The 20,828-nt window shown below is 36.2% G+C and overlaps 1 protein-coding gene across 37 annotated transcripts in view; it reads left to right on the forward strand.

Moving 5' to 3' along the window:
• Positions 1 to 1,025: 1,025 nt before the first annotated feature.
• MAP2 (microtubule associated protein 2) overlaps positions 1,026 to 20,828 on the forward strand; it is a 261,099-nt gene continuing 241,296 nt past the window's right edge. For 32 of the 37 annotated variants that reach the window (XM_074312293.1, XM_074312259.1, XM_074312340.1 and 29 more), the window contains exon 1: positions 1,057 to 1,282. The gene's annotated coding sequence lies outside the window, so the exon portion shown is untranslated. Of the gene's footprint in view, positions 1,283 to 20,828 lie in introns of all 37 variants that reach the window. The other 5 variants (XM_074312390.1, XM_074312447.1, XM_074312481.1 and 2 more) reach the window with 1 other exon arrangement.

Genomic DNA, 20,828 nt, shown 5'->3' on the forward strand with positions numbered 1-20,828 from the left:
AAGGAATCATCTGTTTTCTCAGTTGGTCATTTCACTTTCAGAAGTATTTAAGACATGATTTCCTTAAGTGGTGACGTTTCAAAGTCAACATTTTTTGTGCTTTCTATTCATTATACTTGTATCACTCTTCGTAGTCTTCACAGACTCTTCTTATTTATTATCTAATTATACCCTCATATTAAGCATGCCAGAGGGGCAGGGCTGACATTTCAAATCTTCATTTGACACAGTGATACACTGAGATTTAGATTAAGTGAGCTGTGTCAGGATCACACATCTGTCTCTCTAGAAAGCAATGTCCATGGAGGCAGGGTTGCTTTTTGGGGGGGACAGGGTCTATTTTTATTTACAGATGTTTTCACAGTACCTAGAACAGCGTCTAACACATAATAGGTTTCAATGAACATTTGTTGAGTGAATAAATGAATGACTGACTCTGATTAGTGACAAAGCTGGTTCTAGAATTCTCTAAACCTTCAGCCATTGCTCCTTAAGTCCTGACAAGAGGTGTTCTCTGTTCTTGTGCTTCTCTAGTTTTCCTCTATCGTTTCTGCAACTGGTTAGGTTTGTGGAAGCACGGCTAGTGAGTCTTCCCCACAGAGAAGTGACAGGAACTACTGCCCCACAGTGACAGAGGAAGGAAACGAGGGGCGTCAGTAGGGGAAGCCTGCCAGAGAGACTAAAGCTGATTTCCTCAAGGACGTGGGTGAAGAAGGTCCGCCAGTACTTCTGTCCCGAGGGCGCTGGTCTCACTTTGTTGTTGTTGGTAGTGGAGGGGGGGATTCTCTTGAAGGGTCCGCCGTCCCAGGCCTGCATGTGGCCACGTCTTGGCGGGCGCTCTGAGGCTGCCACCCCCATCATTCCCGCAGGGCGGCGGTCTGGCTGCGGCAGGAGGCGTGGCAGCTGCGCTCCCCCTCCCGGACACTGCGGCGGTGGCAGCGCCAGCACCGCCACCGCCGCCGAGCGGCCAGCAGAGGCGGGCGGGATTTGAAGGGGGAGGGGAGGAGAGGCGGGGCGGCCGCGCCGGGAGCGGGCGGCGGGGGCGGTGCTCAGACTGGGCCGAGCGCTCTGGCTGCGCGGGCTCTCGGCGGCCGTGGCGGCAGCAGCAGCATCCTCCTTCTCTCTTTCTTTTCTTCCCTTCCGCTTCTTTCTCTGTCTTCTTTTGTTCTCCTTCTTCCCCTGCCCCGTCTCACGCTCTACTCCTTCTCCCGAGGGCACTAGGTCCTCCAGCCGGTGAGCAGTGACAGCGGCGACCGCGGATGCATCCAGTTTCTGCGCCCAGGTAAGAGAGCCATCCCCACCTCTGGTTCTATACAGGGCGTCTTTCCTTCTACCTTGTTCATCGCGTAAAGGTAGCCTCAGCCAGGAATGGGATGGGCATGGATCAGGGGTTGTCTCGTCCGCTGTGCCTTAGGAGCTGGCACAGGTTGACCGAGCTGTCCAGCCTCCTACCTGACCGAAGCTGCAGGCCCGGCCTCTCCAGGTGTCACTATGGAGCTGGGGACCGGGCGCTGTTACCTGAGCTCTAGATTGTAGAAGGGTGTGCGACCTTGGTAGGTACCACTTTGAAACTCCCGGAAATTTACGTCGGGTTAGGATACTTGTCCTACACCTGAGGTGTAGGAAGACGAAGCGTGAATTACAAAAAGCTGATGGGAAAAAACGATTTCGAGGTAGAGGATTGTTTTGTCCATCTAGCTGCAGAGAACCACACACGAAGGTATGAGTTAGGGAGCCTTGTCAATTTGAAATCTTTTTCCCTGTTATTCTTCCAGAAACAGCTGGAAGAGGAAAATAGATACATATTTTTAGGAAAATGAGAAATCAGTGTCTTGTCGTGTTGGAGGGCGGGACACGAGGGGAGAAAAAGAGCCTGGATGAGCTTGAGCGTCCACAGTCTTTCTTTTTAAACCACAGGAGTGGAAAGCGGCACCTACAGTCCATCTATGCTTTTCTTTTTAAAAAATCTTTTTTTGGGGTGAGCTGCAGAGCTGGGTGTCTGTCTTCCCCAACCTCCTCTTTTGTTTAAGGATGGAAATTTAAAGAAAGAGTGTGAGAGAGGAGCGGGGAGGTGTGTGTCTGGTTCGGGGGCGGGGGTTAGTAAAGCGGACGGTGTCAGGAGAAAAAAAATCCTTGAAAACTGGAAATTGATGTTATATTGCCTGTCGTTGGGACTTCGGGATTTTGTCAGAAAATAAAAAGCTCTCATTAAACATGCCCGTTTCTAACGATTGTTGTGTGCCATCTGCTGTAAGTCCTTAGCATAATGCTTCCAGGACATAGACCCTTTAAAACGGACTCAATGTGAATGTTTTTGTTTAAATGCATACACATACACACTCATGCACACTCGTGTGCTTGTGCACACCACACACGCATACACACATAATACCCTATATACATAATATTACAAAAGGGAGTGGATACTTAAAAGATAAATCTTTAAAATTTATCTTTGAAGGTTTTGGAATTATGGTGTAAATGAAATCTGTAGTGCATAACAAAAAAATTGTTGGTGGTATATAATTTTGAATGTGAGGTAGAGGGATTGATGAATGTTGGTAAGGAATTCACTTCAATGTTAAAGGTATTATTTATTTTTAAATGATCCGTCTGGGAGAGTCAGTGACGACAAAGTGAAATTGAGGTTTGCAGCCACAGTGAGGCGATGGAGAACAAAGCCTTTTATGTGAACCATATTATGCAAAATGTCCCATGTTTGAGTTGCAGGTACCAGCCCAGTATAAAGCATAGCTCTGTCACCCTTTCATTTCACTGTAGGCAATTATAATTTTTTTTTTTGCAATAAAAGTAGATTAAATAAAAGCTATGTAGAATTCCCAAGAGGAGGGTTATATTCTTTCATCTGAATGTAACACAAAACACCTCTTTAACTGGGCAATAGTCATCTATGTATTTTTGTAGAAATCTTTATGAATTTGTAAATCATGAGTATCTCAATCACCACTCCCCCTTTATGCACGGAAGCATCCTCCCACCAAGAAATGGAGAAAAGCGTTTGTTTTCTTTCAATAAAGAATATTATATTTGTGTGTGTATTTCAATATTGATTTCCTGGTAATTTTATTTGATTATCATAGGTTTACATCTGTATTCATGATTTACATATTATCAGAGGTCTTGTGCCTTTAGGATCAGTGGTACATGCTGTTTATCTGTTCATGGTTTATTCAATTTGAATTTATAGTATTTTACGGTTTGCTATAATATTATTTAATTTCCAAAAGTTTTTTTTAACTTTGACCCATAGGCAGAAAATGGCTTAATATATACTGGAGATCTAAGCAATTTAAAAATTGAGCTTTCTTTTTCTTAAAAAGAAAAAAATAGTGTTTTGATTACATTAATTTTTATTTCCTTTGTTTCTCTCCTCTCTTATTGTCCCCCACCTCCACCCCCTTCTTGTGGAATAACCTGTGTCTTTCTGGCTATGTGTGCTGCTTTATGTCTAGACCACCAAAAGCAGGGCCAGTGTTCTCAGGAATTTGGAATTTAAGATTTGTTAATTCTCTATAGCAACTCTCTCTCAAGATGACTTGTTTACAGCACCTTCTCAGGGAGGAGAAGGAGAAGGAATGTGCTGAGAGAGCATGACCCAGTGAAACTGGCACAGCCATTACCTCATCATAGCAGCTACTACTTCATATTCTGAGAGCCAGCATCCTCTCGGTGGAAACCAAATGCCAGGAGCACACCCATATCAGGGCAGGCCTTCTCTTCCCATAGCAGCCTCTAGGAATGTTGCTTTCCTGACTTTAAAGGGATGTTTTCTCTTTTATGTATTTCTTTTCTGGGCTCTTGAACTTGGTCAAAAATATGCATCCAGAAATGAAACTTGGCATAGAATCCTCTAAGCCTGAAGGAATAATTTCATTCCTGTACCACTTTTGGTGTAAATTAATTTGCAATTATTCTAAACATCAGAAGAGGAAGGAAGAAACACTTGCTGGCGTATTTTTGCATGTTTTCTTAGGACACATTTTGTGTTGAATTTTACTTGCAACTAGATAACAGACTGGACTGCTATCTATGCTTTTGAGAACTATAGTGGTACTGTTGTACTTGAAAATTAAATGCTTATTACGTTTGCTTAGATGTATATACATGACAGTATGTGCATCCCTAAATTGTTCACTGATGCTCATGTAAGACAGACCATATGAAACCAGCTTGGGGATTTTAGTATCAATGTTAATTACTCTGATTAATGATTTCTTTTCAATGCTTAATTTCCTTTTGACAGATTAATATAAAGGATCTTAAATAACAGTATAGTACGTGATAACACTACCCTCAGGTCAATGCTATACACCTTAATACTAAAAGTAGTAATTTGGGTAAGTCATTAGTAAATGTATGACTCTGATGATAACGTTCTGAAATAGTCGTAAGCTCTTGTCTCTGATACATGAGTTAAAGATGCTATTAAGCTCTTGGACTCATATCTGATTCTCTGAGATGTGTTAGTTCTTTTTGCTACTCTAATTCTCTGTGTGCCTTTACTATTGTCATTAACTTGATCTACTCAATCTAGACCTTCTCATGTATAGTCAGTGTATTGATCATTTCACTGATTTTTCAGAGAGCATTTATTCCTATTTATTTATTTCGCATCTACTAAGTTTCTACTAGATGTCTTACTGGAGGGTGTGAAACGAGATACCGAAAAAATAGCAGACATGGCCCCTGTCTTTAAGGTACTTACAAATAAAGTTGGAGGGATTTGTTTCTTTTATAAGAAGTAGCATTCAAATGGGTAGCTGTTGTATTGCAGATATGACACACAGTGCAAGGGACTGCACAAGGGAGGCAGTTTTTAGTGCTTCAAAGACAAGCTTTTATTCCTCAGTTATATAAATGTTCTCATGTATACCTACCTTCTTTATTCTGTGTGTGTGTATATAAATATACATACACATATATATTACATACATATAATATGTATATATTATATATATATGAATGATAAAATATAACTGTGAGTGTGTGTGTATATACTCACGTAATGCAAGCACTAACCATCTCTCAAAGGCTTCAGTCAGGGGTGGAGCATGTCATCAAATACTGAATAGCGCATGACAATTCTAATGCAAAGTATTCTGAGAAACAACTTTTGATATTCTCAAGGAATTATCAGTCCCAGGGATTGATTCCAGGCATCAAAACAGTTAAAGCACTACAAAGTAAGAAGTGGCACAAAAAGGGCCCAAATCAAGGGAGAAGGTCTGTGGGAAACTTTGGAGTGTGGGTGGGGGTAGAGGGAGATGATGAATGAATGCAAATTCTCAGCTGTTAATAGTTGTCCATTTAGGATGGAAATGATTTTTTTTCTAAGTGGTTGGAGAGGGAAGAAATCTGTTTTGTTTTTCTACCTTAACATATTTTGTCCATATCCCTTCCCTGTTATTACTTTGAACTGAAGTTGTAGGTGTTTCCTTGTAAAATTTATTAAGGATGCTAATTGGAAGCAATTCTGTTGTGAATTAAAAATTTTAAAACAATGTGGACACAATTAGTTGACTTTTAATAAAAAACACTTTGAATCTAATCTTTGAACTTAATCTTTCCTGTTCGAAAGAGATAAACTTTCCTTTGAGTGGTAGTGCTATAACTGATACTTTTTACTTATACATTTTAGTGAAATTATGTGGACATTTAGGCAAAATAAAGAGCTCAGGATTTCCTCTTTCAGTGTTAAATTTATGTTGTGGACATTGGAAAAAGTTAAAACAATTTGTTTTCCATTAAAACACACAAGAAGGGGCAAATTTCTGGGGTTTTTCTTGTTTGTGTCTTTGGGTTTTTTTGCTTTTTGTTATGTTAATAAGCCTTTTAGAAAAAATAATTATAAGATCACACAGCTTGACTTTTCCCTTCCTTTCTTTTTTCCTTTCTTCCCTCTTCCTTCTCACCCTTTTCCCCTTCTTTCCTTTCATTCTTCCTTCCTTTTAATTTGTATTAAAAAAAAAATCACTAATCATTAGAAAATGCAAAGATAGCCTATTTTTAATCGAAATTTATTTTCTATTGTACATCTATATTTCTCACTTAATAGGCAGTTTTATGCTGCCTTCTCCTTCTTCTCAAGTTTCCATCCCTATCTTGGTCCTTTCTTTGATCTTGCCTTTTACATCCTGGAGCCTTGAATGATCTCTCTTGGGTACCAGTCTTTGATGATGCTTCCTTTCTCTAGAAGCCCTTTCTAAATCAGGAAAAGACATTACTACCTTGTTTTCTTCCATTATTTGTACCCAAATTTACCCAGCTTCCTTTTCTTCTAGATAATTGCTCATCCCACCTATGTCCTCACCAGCCTTCTTTAAATTAGTTTTTTTTAAAGAATCTTGTAGGTCAAAATGGTGCACCTATACAACTCATTGTTTTGAAAATGAAAAGTTTGGTTAACCAATTGTTTTTTCATTATTTTACTCCCTTGACATCAAATAAAATGGTTTGACTGTTAGAAATTAAATCGACTAGTAAATTCATTATGTGCCAGGCAGTCCATTGTCTTCATTTGATGCTAGCTAACTTAATAAGTTTTAGAGTACCAACTACTCTAATTAGTGAATGTTGAATTAAACTTATTTAGTTTCAAATAAAATAGTCCTAATTACATTGCTCTGAACAGCATCATTAGCCATCTTGAATACTTCTCAAAATGATCATAAGACGTAGTGCTCGAATATCCATGAGTATATTTCATCACTTTGCTGCCAAGCTCTTTTACATTTAAAGCAAACTCACAAGTAAATGCACAAGCAAACCCTATTAGTTTGAGTTAGAATAATTATGCCAATATGAACCCTTTACATTACTTCATTTAAGTGTTACTGGATTTATAGCTGGCTCTATTGTATTGAAACAATTATAACAGTGCTGTGTTGGATAGCAGTGAAATTCTATAATGAATTGGCATGAGAAAATGTTTCTCGATTTTGTTGGCTAGAAAGAATGATTCAGCATCATTTTCATTGGCATTAAGGCAATTCAGTAATGCTCAGCTTTGAATATTTTATTTATTTATTACTTCCCAAACTTGTAATTTAGTTTTGCCTTAGGAGTATGCATTTTTTGGGCAGCACAGTATTTAGAAAATAATGCTGCCATTTTTTTGTTGGTGTTTATAGGACATACCGCATTCCTTTGGCCCATTTTGAAAACAAACAAGCAATACAGGTTTGAGAATTCAGTTATGAATTATTTTTATATTTATATGTTCTCTAGTATAGCTAGGAAAAGATCTCATTCTTTAATTTACTACACATATTACTTATTGTTTGAACAAAAATTTGCAGTCTATAGCATACTGTTTCTTTGCTCAGTGGACAATAAAATGGAGTCATAGTGCCTGCTGTAACAACTTATTAGCGCATCAAATTTATCTACCTTGTGCTTCACAAAGGGCCGGCATGGTGGTGTGTGTGTGTGTGTAATCTTCTAAGACAGTCAGCCTTTTAAAAATATGACATTTTTCATAGTTGAGATCAATTTTCATACAATCAGTTGATTGAAAGAAAATTAAAAACTGTACTATGATGCTCCACATGAGAACATTTGGTAAATACAATTTTGTAGGAAAAACAATGATTTAGGTATATGATTGATATATGAGTTCAATGATATATTTGGTTCATTGAAATCAAATTGGATGAATTTCAAACTCTTACTGTAGTTTTCTGTTTGGAGAGATATGGTCCAGATTCAATTTTCCATTGTTGAAATCAAAAGGTAAAGCTAAATATTGTGCTCAAAAATCAGAGCATCTACATGTTGATCAAATGTCGTAAATTGAAATACTGGCCATTTAAATTTATCTTCAAACAAGTACAGGTGGCACTGCTTTTGCACAGAAAGTGCAGTTTATCTTCATTTAAACAGCAGAAGCCAGAGTTGATGGAACTTTAGAAATTATGTGGCCAATAAAGTATTAAGAAAGCACTAAGCATCCTATTGAAAGCTAAATCTCTTATAAAACAACAAAGGGAGTATGGTCCAAGGTTTACTTAAATGTGCTTTGGCTTATGTGCCTCAAATGAAAGCTTGCCTTATTCATAGATTACATAATAATTTTATAGACGATTGAGTAGCCTTTGGTGAAATTGAGGTTTTGTGTTTGTTTTTTAAGTTCTTATCGCCTTCAGATTTGGTCACTAAGTCCATGATTTTTATTTCTTTTGTTTAGAATAAGACCAGATTAAATGAGGGTGGTCAGTATTAAAATTGGAAGTTATGAAACTTTGTACAATCAGAACAGTCTCACTGCCCTGTGTCAACCCCTTTCCAAAGACAACCATGAAGGTTTGTGATGAAAATCCAAAGTTTTCCATTAAAAAACTGTCTGTGTAACAGTGTAGCTCTTTGAAACCCTACTAATTAGTGGCTTAGAATGATTATATGCTTACACATCTGGAAACATAAAATGTCATTAAATGTATTCTTTACTTTTTTATCCTAGCCCCATGACAGAAGGGACATCAGTTCTTAGCACTTGCTAGTTATATGTGAATTAGATGATGTTTGAAGGGGAAGAGGGGTTATCAAAAGCTTTATTTGCGGTGGCCAAGACATGGAAGCAACCAAAATGTCCTTCGATAGATGAATGGATAAAGAAGTTGTGATATCTATCTATCTATCTATCTATCTATCTATCTATCTATCTATCTATCTATCTACACAATGGAATACTATTCGGCGGTAAGAAAAGATGAAATAGGATCCATTTGTGACAACATGGATGGATCTTGAGATTATAATGCTAAGTGAAATAAGTCAGAAAAAGCAGAGAACCATATGATTTCACTGATACGGTGTATATAAACCAAAAACAACAAAAGAATAAGACAAACAAATGAGAAACAAAAACTCATAGAGACAGACAATAGTGGTTACCAGAGGGTAAGGGGGGAGGGGAGTGGTAGATGAGGGTAAAGGGGATCAAATATATGGTGATGGAAGGAGAACTGACTCTGGGTGGTGAATACACAATGGTATTTATAGATGATGTAATGCAGAATTGTACACCTGAAATCTATGTAACTTTACTAACAATTGTCACCCCAATAAACTTTAATTAAAAAATAAATAAATAATTCAATGGCAAAAAAAAAGAGTGAATTGATTTGCTAATACTTTGTTGAGGATTTCTGTATCTGTGTTCATCATGGATATCGGTCTATAATTTTCTTTTTTTGTAATGTCTTTTTGTAATGTCTTTGTCTCATTTTGGAATGAGGGTAATGGTGGCCTCATAGAATGCACTTGGGAGCCTTCCCTCCTCTTGAGTCTTTTTTGGAATAGTTTGAGAAGAATAGGTGTTAATTCTTCTTTGAATGTTTGGCAAAATTCAACTGTGAAGCCATGTGGTGCAGGACTTTAGTTTGTTGATTCTAATTCGATTTCATTAGTAGTAATCTGTCGGTTCACATTTTCTGTATCTTCTTGATTCAGCCTTAAAAGATGGTATGCTTGTAGGAATGTATCCATTTCTTTCAGATTGTTCAATTTGTTGGAGCATAATTGCTCATAATATTTTCTTTACATTTTTTGTATTTCTGTGGTGTCTGTTGTCACTTCCCCCCTTTCATTTCTGATTTTATTTATATGGGTCCTCTCTCTGTTTTTCTTTATGAGTCTGGTTAAAGTTTTATCAATTTTTAAGTTTTATAAAGTTTTATCTTTTCAAAGAACCAGCTCTTGGTTTCATTGATCTTTTGTATAAACAAAACGAAAAGACATCCTACTGAATGCCAGAAGATATTCACCAATAATCCATCTGATAAGGGCTTAATATCTAAAATTTATAAAGAATTCATACAATTCAACACCAAAAATTAAACAATTCAAATAAAAAGTGGGAGAGGACCTGAGTAAACATTTCTCCAAAGAGGATATACAGATGGGCAAAAGACAGATGAAAAGATGCTCAACATCACTAATTATCAGAGAAAGGCAAATTAAAACCACAATGAGATGTGACTTCACACCTGTCAGAATGGCTATCATCAATCAATCAATCAATCAATCAATCAATCAAAAAACAAGTGTTGATGAGGATGTAGAGAAAAGGGAATCCTTGTGCACTGTTGGTGGGACTGCAAATTGGTGCAGCCACTATGGAAAACAGTACAGAGGATCTGCAAAAATTAAACATAGAACTACCTTATGACCCAGCAATTCCACTTCTGGGTATTTATCAAAAGAAATCCAAAGCACTAATTTGAGAAGACATTTGCACCCCTATGTACACTGCAGCGCTGTTTACAATAGCCAAGATGTGGAAGCGACCGAAATGCTCATCAATAGATGGTTGGATAAAGAAGATGTGGTATATACGTATATACCATGTAATATTACTCTGCCATAAGAAAGAATGAAGTGTTACCATTTGTGACAGTGGATGAACCTAGAGGATATTATGCTAAGTGAAGTAAGTCAGAATGAGAAAGATAAATACCATATTATCTCACTTACGTGTGGAATATAAATAACAAAATAAATGAACACACAAAGCAGACTCACAGATACAGAGAACAAACTGATGGTTTCTAGATGGGAAGAGTGACGGGGGACGGGGTAAAAAAGATGAAGGGATTAAGAAGTACAAATTGGTAGTTACAAAACAGTCATGGGGATGTAAAGTACAGTATGGGGCATATAGTCAATAATATTGTAAAACTGTGTATAGTGCCAGGTGAATACTAGACTTATTGGGGATCACTTCATAAATTATATAAATGTCTAACCACTATGCTGTACACCTGTAACTAATATAAAATAATATTGAATGTCAACTATAATTGGAAAAAAATAGTCTTGGGGATATACAGTATAGCATAGGGAATATAGTCAACAATATTTTAATAAATATGTAAAAGATCAGATGGATAATAGACTTATTGGGGTTGTCACTTTGTGAGATATAACTGTCTAACCACTATGTTGTTTGTACACCTGCAACTAATATAATATTGTATGTCAACAGTAATAAAAAAGTAAATTTTTAAAAATTGAAAAAAAAGATATGCAACCTGCCCCAAGAATCAGATCAGAAAAAAGGGCATCCTGCCATACCCCAGGGTGCACCCTGCAAACGAGTCAATTGAAGGTACTGTGGAAATTTACTCATTAAGAAAATTCAAGAATAATGATTGAAGTTCATTCTGTGTACTATATGTAAATAAAACTATCAATGCTAAGCCAACTTTTTGTTATGTCAGTCAGTTGTGCTATGACCATAGAAGTAAAGATGCATTTATAACTCAAAAAACAAAACAAAACAAAAAAAACAAAAAAAAAAACCCCAAGTGGTGCCAATCTCTGATGTACATGTAAGTACCCAGGACAAGGAGTGGTTGAATGACTTTTCTAAAGTCATGAATAGTCTAACCCTGCCTGTGACTCAGTTATTCAGGCTCAAACTCAGCTCTTGGTACTTGATGGCAGTTGAGGAACCATCCCACTTTGGCTCTGTTCCAATACTGGTTATATTCCTGTTCTCTGAGCTAAGTAAGGGTGGGGTGAGGTGACAGTCATACCTGCCCAACTTTGTGACTCAACTGTGACATTCGCATGAATATAAAAGAGGGAGGGACTCAGAATTCTAAGGCCATTCCTACCACCAGCCCCATGTCACTTCTGAAAGTAGTGAGACTCAACCTGATCCCCTGAAACACTGACAAGGCTCCTGCTCCAGGGCTGTTCCTGCAGTTTGGATCTCTTAGGACAGAGGTTTAAACTCTTTGGGTATGTGTGCTTAGACTCAAGGTACTTGGAAAGCCAAGGAGCTTTTCTTTGAACTTGAACTATCCATACTGATGCCTCCAGATTGACCATGGACTCCAACAAAAATAGCCAGGTTGAAACTTTTTTTTCTGACCTGTAGAACCCTGAAATGTTCTCAGAAATAGCTTTCCTTTTGTGTGTCCCCCAGCTTTAACGTTTTTTAGCTAAAAGAAACTGAGCTAGAAAAGCTGTGGGACTCTGTGCTTGTTCCTGCTTCCCCTTATTTTCCTATTCTTGTATGTCTTCCTGTTTCTCTGCCTCTGGTTCTCTCTCTCTCTCTCTCTCTCTCCTTCTAAGGAGACAGCAATTTGAATAAGAATTTGGTGTTTCCATGGTTACTGTGTTCAGTAGAGTTTTACCTGCACCTACGCTGCTTAGGCATTGTAGAGACTTAAGTTGACAAATATTTGAAAGCCATGAAAAGCATCTCGGAGGACAGAAATTAAGCAGAAACCATGCTTAAATATTTAAAGAGAAACATGTTTCTAGTAAGTGAAAACTGAAACTATACCACTACCTAGGGAATGAAGGAATTCTAATGTCACTCTTCTGTAAGAGGATGTTGTATATTATGTTCTGATGTCTATATTATGTTCTGAACATGTTTAATTGCCCATCAGGATTGGAGTGACTGTTTTATCACTGAGTAGATGTAACAGAATTCCTTAAAATATTCTACATGCACACTTGTGAAAGAATGGGCTGTGTGTATCTTCTTCCTCCGAAGTATCTTTATTTTGAGCCATAAATACAGGGAGAAAGCCACCTTAATCTCACACCAGAAACCTACATTTATGAAAGCAGATCTTTTGAAAGGCAATATTCTATGCTCTTAGATGTGGTTTATTGAATTTGATAGTTTAAAAAAATAAGTGATCTATAAAGAATTAAAATAATACCTTTTAGTAAAAATGATATTCTTACTTGGGAAGGATTCACTCTCTGTTTTTCTGCCACTTAAATATCAAGCTAGTGAGTCCTAAGTATTTCTAATATCATTGTCCATAAATCATTCATTTATTTATTTAACAAATGGTTATTGGATCCCTGATATACCACAGAATCTTTTTGGAATGTGTAGGATATTGGGACAAACCATACACATTTCTGCTCTCATGCAGCTTGTATTCTAGTAGGAGGAGACAGAAATGAATAAGTAAACCAGTAAATGAGTGAACATTTCAGACAGGAAAAAAATGCTCTAAGGAATAGGAAATACAAACATGCACTAGAGCTTGTCTGGGATGGGACAGGCTGCCTTTGGAGACAGGAGTAATGGGAAGTAGTCAGGCATAGGAATATCTGGAGGAAGAGTTTTCAAGCCAGAGGGAACAGCAAAAACAATGGCCTTGATGCAGGAAGAAGCCCAGCATATTTTAGAAACAAATACAAGGCTTGTGGCACTGGAGTCCAGTGAACATGTCAGAGGGTATGGGACAGATCAGAAGGCAGGCACCAAGCCATGTAGGTCTTCTTGACCATGATAAGGGGTTTGAGTACTATTTGACTTGCAGTACACTCTAATTTTTAAGGTAGTAGAACATCTTTTGGAACATCTCATAAAAGCTTTCAAAGATTAATTATATCTTCTAACTCCCTGTGGATATATCTGTATTTTATTCACTAGTGTGTTAAATCACAAGAGAGAAATAATTAGGAAAATCAGAGTCAATGGTGGAGAAGATTAGACTTTTGTTAACTTGATCTAATATAATGCTCTAGACATAGGTAGCCTGAGGCATATCATTTTCTTTAGACAGTGCAGAATTAAATATGTAAGTAATTTTAACCCCTTGTAGTCTTTTCATACCCAAAACTAAGTTTCTGTTTTGTTTTGTTTTTATACAAATCTGAACAGAAAAAGTACAAATCCATGTTTGATAAAAGTACTCACAAAAACCATTCCGTTTTCAGTATGGATGTGTTCTTTGGCTAGTTCCCCACAGCAGCTTTAGTTGTAAACAAGGCCAAGTGCCAAGCAATAACCAACCTGGTACTGAAATTTAGAAATAAATGAAATAACAGAACAACACGTATTTGTTTCTTAGAGGCAATGGCCTAAACCTCCTGAGAATTCAGTATGTGAGCTAATCCAATTTCATGATGATCTTGAAAGCATAATATGTGCTATAAGTGCTATGCAAATTCAGCGGAGGCAGCTGTGTCACCATGGGCAAAATTTAAAGATTTCTTGTGGGAAGAAGAATATGGAGTGGGGCTGCTGGGTTTGGGAAAGCGCCCAGGTAGGACAATAGCAAAGCGAAAGCACTGAGGTGACGGTGAATAAGGCAAACCAGATTGCCTTCTATGGAGGGTTTCTTTTGGAGAAGAGTGGGATGGGTGGATGGCCTTGGATTTCGAGAGGTCCTTAAATACTGGGCTTCGTAGGAGTTTTGGTTTTATCATAGTCCATTGGAGTCAGTGAAGGACTTTGACCTGGGGAGTGGCATGAGGAATGTGATGACAAATTTGTAAGACAACTTTGAAGGGGCACTGTGACAGGTCTAGAACTTCTACCTATGGCATGGTGTAGAGACACCAACCATTTAGAGTAAGAGACTAAGGGATTTGTTTGGGGGCTGTGGTTGCAGACATTTTCACGAACAATTGAGAAAATATCAATACCAAAAAATGGAAGTGGGAGACATTGATAGAGATGGGGTGAGGAATACCAGCTCTTTGACATCTTCAGAAACACAGACTTGAGAGAGCCAAAGGGATTAGAAGCCTTGTAGAACTGTAGTCAATGAGTAATATGAGCACTTATTGAGGACACAAAACATTTTATTTATTTATTTATTTTTATTTATTTATTTATTTATTTATTTATTTATTTTTTTAGAGGAGCAAACATTTTTATTAAAGTGAAAGTACAGCTCTCTTGTGAGAGGGGTACCTGAAATTGGGATGCCCCAATGCAAAGTATTTTTAACAGTACATTGGCTTTGGAAAACAAAGCAAAGAATTAAGGACACATTTCAACAACTTCTCTGATTTCTAGGCCATATTGGAATTAACTACATGACTTCACATATTAATTTCATAAAAAGTTATTGAAAATCAATGATATATGAGTATATATTTAAATAAACACAGATTTTCTTGCAAAAGATTACAAATACATTTTTGTTAGATATTTGTTTCTGGTTTTAAATATTTGCATTCTAAGCATGTTTAATATCTTTATAACTAATATTGTATGGCAGGGGTTGACAAGCTATTCTGTAAAGGCCAGACAGAAAAATTTGGGGGGGTTTGTGGGCTACATGCAGTCTCTGTCCCAACTATACATCTCTGCTCTGGTAGCAACAAAGCAGCCGTAACAATATGTAAACAAATGGGTATCCCAGTGTTCTAATACAATTTTATTTACAAAACCAGGTGACAGGCCCATTTCACCTGTGGACTGTAGTTTGCCAACACCTGGTATACATTGTCATGATTGCATATGAGTCTAGAAAATGTCTTTGAAATTATAATAACCATATTTTTAAGAAGTCATATATATTTCCCTTTATGTTAGTCCTATAGGGGGATCTTTAGATTTCTCTCAAGTCAGAACATATTAGAAACTGGAGACCTTATCCTGAGCCACTGGGTTGGTTTTATCATGTGGACACTGGTTGTGTTTTCATTTTGTTCTAGGCATCTAGTAACCTCAAAATAAAATTGTATCCTACTTTTAAGTAAATGTGAAGAAACTATGGTATACATTTCACATGCTAACTTTTTCATGATTTATTTTCTTAAGATTTCTCTTTGTCCTCTTTTTTTAAAAAAAAATCCTTTCTAGAACAGGGTAAGGTATAAATAAAGCTGCGTTCTATATTTTCATCAGAGAGCCACTTTTAATTAAAGTCTGCTGTCAGAGCAATTCGTAGTTTCCAGGAGTGAGATGGCATGGCGTTTCAGCCAAGTTCTGCTATTAAGTTAGGACAGGTTGTGTTGCTTTTGTTACTCAGTTTTCACTGCTGCAATCATTTGCTCAGAAATAAGCTATAATTTTTGTGTGAATATGCTATTGGAGAATATTTTTTAAATCTGTTACTGTCACACTTAAAAACATGGGATAGGTTAGTTGCTTCTGAACCTTTCTCTGTATTTGTTGTCACAAAGGCCTTTCAAACATTTTTTTCAACCCTTACGACCTCAGTGGTTCTGGTAGGAAACTGCTAAGACCACAATATTTTCTCTCTTATGAATTAATGACTGTGGAAATATTCTGGGGATTAGAATTCAGATATTTAAACACTGTTCTCTTTCTCTGCAGAATACTACATGAGGTTTTCTCACTCCAAATTGAAATCTGGTATTCAGGGTATAATGAACTGAGTTTTGAGTTTTTTGTTTTACATACTCTTTATGTGAAATGAAACTGTTGCCTTTTAATTTGGATAATAGATCTTGTTAATACATTGGAATTAAATGGATTAATTTTACTCTCCTTTTAAATTAATAGTGAGATATATTTGTTTGACTCTTACAGAAATGGTATAATGGACAGAAGAACTCTTCATGGGACCATTAGCCTGAAAAATGTACTATCCATTCAGTATGACTTGATAATGATTCTTAGACACAACCAAGGGGAGTATCATGGGAAATGACAATGTTCTTTAAAAGTTAGGAGACACAGAAGAATACCACACAAGAATAAGAAAAGTTAGAAAGCTCCTGGTGATGAGATAGAGGTTTATTCCACCTTATCAGTACTTGTGTTTTAGATTACTAATGGTTTCATTGTAATCATTTTGTATGTTTTAGTGTCACAGAGAATTGAAAATTATAACAAGTTGCATTGCAGTTAGACTTGGAACATAGATAAAATGGTAGGTGCTAGACTTTCAGTATATGTAGAACCAGGTTTCAATGAATATCATTGCCCAGGCACAGTAACAGGGATCATAATAGACATGATGACGTACTAATTTTATTTGTGAAATATACAAAGTATCTCAAATATTAGCAAAATTGTCAGGACAAAAAAGTTAATTTAGTCATAATGAAAAAATGGTATCATGTTTTCCTAAAGCAAAAATTCAATTTGAATCTCATGGCCAAAAAAAAAAAAAAACGTTTTTTTAGATATTAGATGTTTATGACAGCGGGTCTGTAAAGAAGGATGTAATTGGAGTATGCATATTTAGCGTTAAGAATATCCTCTTTGCTATTTTAAAATAACTATTTCATGCTAAAAATTGCTGAGGGTTTCTGTATTATGTAGAGTTATTTTTCATATCACAAAACATATAAAAAACACAAGAGCAACCACTGGAGATTTTGCAACAAGTAAAATAACCATGACTTTATTTCTCGTGATAAAATATAGTTAGTTGTGTGAATAGCTCCACTAAATTTATTCAGCATCGTTTTCTCTGGAAGAAAATGAGGAAAAGATATTGAACAACTACAATTGCCTTTCCCAAATTAACATGCACCTCAGAGATTCCTAGACCCTCAGAGAAGGTGATATATGTGGAGATTTACTCCCATCCGTGAGCTGAGACCAAGTTCAGGCCAAGACGTGTCTAGAAAATGTTCCTGCTTGGAAAGTGCTGTTGACTTAGACAGAGTGGCACTTATTCAGGCCATTTTGGGACTCCTGTGTCAGAGTCCTCAAGATGGAATGAAAACTAACTCTACAAATGACAGCTCTCTGCTGGTCAGAATTATTATTACGTATCATCTTCATAAAAATCTAGGTGTATGTGTATCCACAAGACAGAATGTAGTTAACACAGAAACAGTATTTCAATTTGAGATAACTGTGATATACAATTAGTTATAATCTAATAAGAGAAAAAGAAATGGACCCCTTGTTGGAAAAACCTATACCAACTCTAATTAGAATTTCATTTTACACTTAAGTATAATTTACTGAGTATTACTCTGTTACTACATAATATAAACATTTGAAATTGTACATGAATATTATGATGACTCATCACTGAAGATCTATAAAAGTTTCTTCTGCATTTCTGTGGTTAGAGAGAATAAAATGGAGAACAGAGGGAAATCATGTGGTGATCATTTTTTGTAACTCCAGCTTTACTTTGCGTTGTTATTTCTGCCAGCCCAGGTTCCTGCTCTATTTTAATTGTCATTTATAAAACTACACACTTGATTACCTAATTCCACAACTGCGTGTAATTGGTAAGGTCTGCATTTATTAAAACCTATACTCCTTTGAACAAGATTCCGTGTGTGTGTATGTGTGTGTGTGTGTGTGTGTGTGTGAGATTTACAAAGGGCAACTTGTCTTTATTCAATAGACTCATAAAGGAAGTACCAAAAGAAAACTATGACATCCTTGGCTCTTATCTCTTTATCTTTAAATGAGGATAGTTACCGAAAGATCTCTCAAGTTTTTTGTTTTGTTTTATTTTTGTTTTAGATCTAAGAATCTGGAAGTCATATTACAGCTATCTTTTAGGATGATTTAATTTTTTTCTCAGGAAGTCAAAGAGACTGAATAAAATGCTCTACGTGCCACAATTGTAGTGCCATAGAAAAATGCAATACTGACAGATGCAAACAGATGTATATGTAGATATATATTTTACTGTGTTTCCCCGAAAATAAGACCTAGCCAGACAATCAGCTCTAATGCCTCTTTTGGAGCAAAAATTAATATAAGACCCGGTCTTATTTTACTATAAAACCAGGTGTAATATAATATAATATAATGTAATATAATACCAGGTTTTATATTAATTTTTGCTCCAAAAGATGCAATAGAGCTGTTTGTCTAGCTAGGTCTTATTTTCGGGGAAACAGGTATATATAATATGTGTATATACACACATACTTGGTGTCTGTTAGCTATGGTCACGTCAGTCGTTCTTAAACAGCTGGAAAGTCAGCAACTGTAGCCCTTTTGGACATAAAGCTGAGCAGTTCACAAAATTTTAAGTCAATGCTAAGTCATCCCAGTAGTTGGTACTGGGATATACAACATAAATAGATATGGTCAAGGTCACTGAATATATTTGAAAGAGGATATAAATGAGAATAATATATTTCATACTCATTTATGTTATTGTTTACTATAGTCTACACAGTAACTTTATCATGAGAAATTAAAAATATTTATTACATTGTGTTTTTCTCTATATAATTGTATGTACACATTTTCATAGAGTAGTCCATGTTTTAAATATTTATCTTTGAAAAAGTCTATAGTCTTATTTTTAAAGTATAGAATATGATACATTAGTCACTATATGATTTTTATTTGCTTGTTTGTACAGTGTCTACAAGATATACATACTGCAAAGAGAATTGTGTGGATAAAGGGAGTGGCTAATATCTTTGAGTGAGAAATGAGTGGTTTTAGAGAAAATAGTTTAGAATCCTAAAAAGTTTAACAAAACTTGTTTGATCTTATCCAAAAAAGGAAATAATGATTCATTTTTGGGGTAGTAAGATCTGAAGGAATCAACATCTCTTTCTCTTTCAAAGCAAATAAACAACCCCATTTGTTTAAAATACGCAATCTTTGCCTTTGTTTATGACAGAAAGCTTTATCACACCACTCTCTTTTTGCTTCTCTGGGCCTCAGTTTTCTAATCTACAAAATGAGTGGACACATTTAACTGTCTCCAAGACCACTTCCCATTCCGTGGTTAACTGGAAATACAGTTCATTAATTCACTCTTTTGCACAAATCAGTTTGTCTTGTTAGATAGCCGTTTACCCAGCAAAGTGATTGGAATGCTGAACAGAGAAGTTTTCTCTGGAAGAAAATGAGGAAAAGATATTGAACAACTACAATTGCCTTTCCCAAATTAACATGCACCTCAGAGATTCCTAGACCCTCAGAGAAGGTGATATATGTGGAGATTTACTCCCATCCGTGAGCTGAGACCAAGTTCAGGCCAAGACGTGTCTAGAAAATGTTCCTGCTTGGAAAGTGCTGTTGACTTAGACAGAGTGGCACTTATTCAGGCCATTTTGGGACTCCTGTGTCAGAGTCCTCAAGATGGAATGAAAACTAACTCTACAAATGACAGCTCTCTGCTGGTCAGAATTATTATTACGTATCATCTTCATAAAAATCTAGGTGTATGTGTATCCACAAGACAGAATGTAGTTAACACAGAAACAGTATTTCAATTTGAGATAACTGTGATATACAATTAGTTATAATCTAATAAGAGAAAAAGAAATGGACCCCTTGTTGGAAAAACCTATACCAACTCTAATTAGAATTTCATTTTACACTTAAGTATAATTTACTGAGTATTACTCTGTTACTACATAATAAAATTTAAAAGTTAAACATTTGAAATTGTACATGAATATTATGATGACTCATCACTGAAGATCTATAAAAGTTTCTTCTGCATTTCTGTGGTTAGAGAGAATAAAATGGAGAACAGAGGGAAATCATGTGGTGATCATTTTTTGTAACTCCAGCTTTACTTTGCGTTGTTATTTCTGCCAGCCCAGGTTCCTGCTCTATTTTAATTGTCATTTATAAAACTACACACTTGATTACCTAATTCCACAACTGCGTGTAATTGGTAAGGTCTGCATTTATTAAAACCTATACTCCTTTGAACAAGATTCCGTGTGTGTGTATGTGTGTGTGTGTGTGTGTGTGTGAGATTTACAAAGGGCAACTTGTCTTTATTCAATAGACTCATAAAGGAAGTACCAAAAGAAAACTATGACATCCTTGGCTCTTATCTCTTTATCTTTAAATGAGGATAGTTACCGAAAGATCTCTCAAGTTTTTTGTTTTGTTTTATTTTTGTTTTAGATCTAAGAATCTGGAAGTCATATTACAGCTATCTTTTAGGATGATTTAATTTTTTTCTCAGGAAGTCAAAGAGACTGAATAAAATGCTCTACGTGCCACAATTGTAGTGCCATAGAAAAATGCAATACTGACAGATGCAAACAGATGTATATGTAGATATATATTTTACTGTGTTTCCCCGAAAATAAGACCTAGCCAGACAATCAGCTCTAATGCCTCTTTTGGAGCAAAAATTAATATAAGACCCGGTCTTATTTTA

This window comes from Rhinolophus sinicus, linkage group LG01, assembly GCF_036562045.2.
Source record: "Rhinolophus sinicus isolate RSC01 linkage group LG01, ASM3656204v1, whole genome shotgun sequence".
NCBI classification, from domain to species: Eukaryota; Metazoa; Chordata; class Mammalia; order Chiroptera; family Rhinolophidae; genus Rhinolophus; species Rhinolophus sinicus.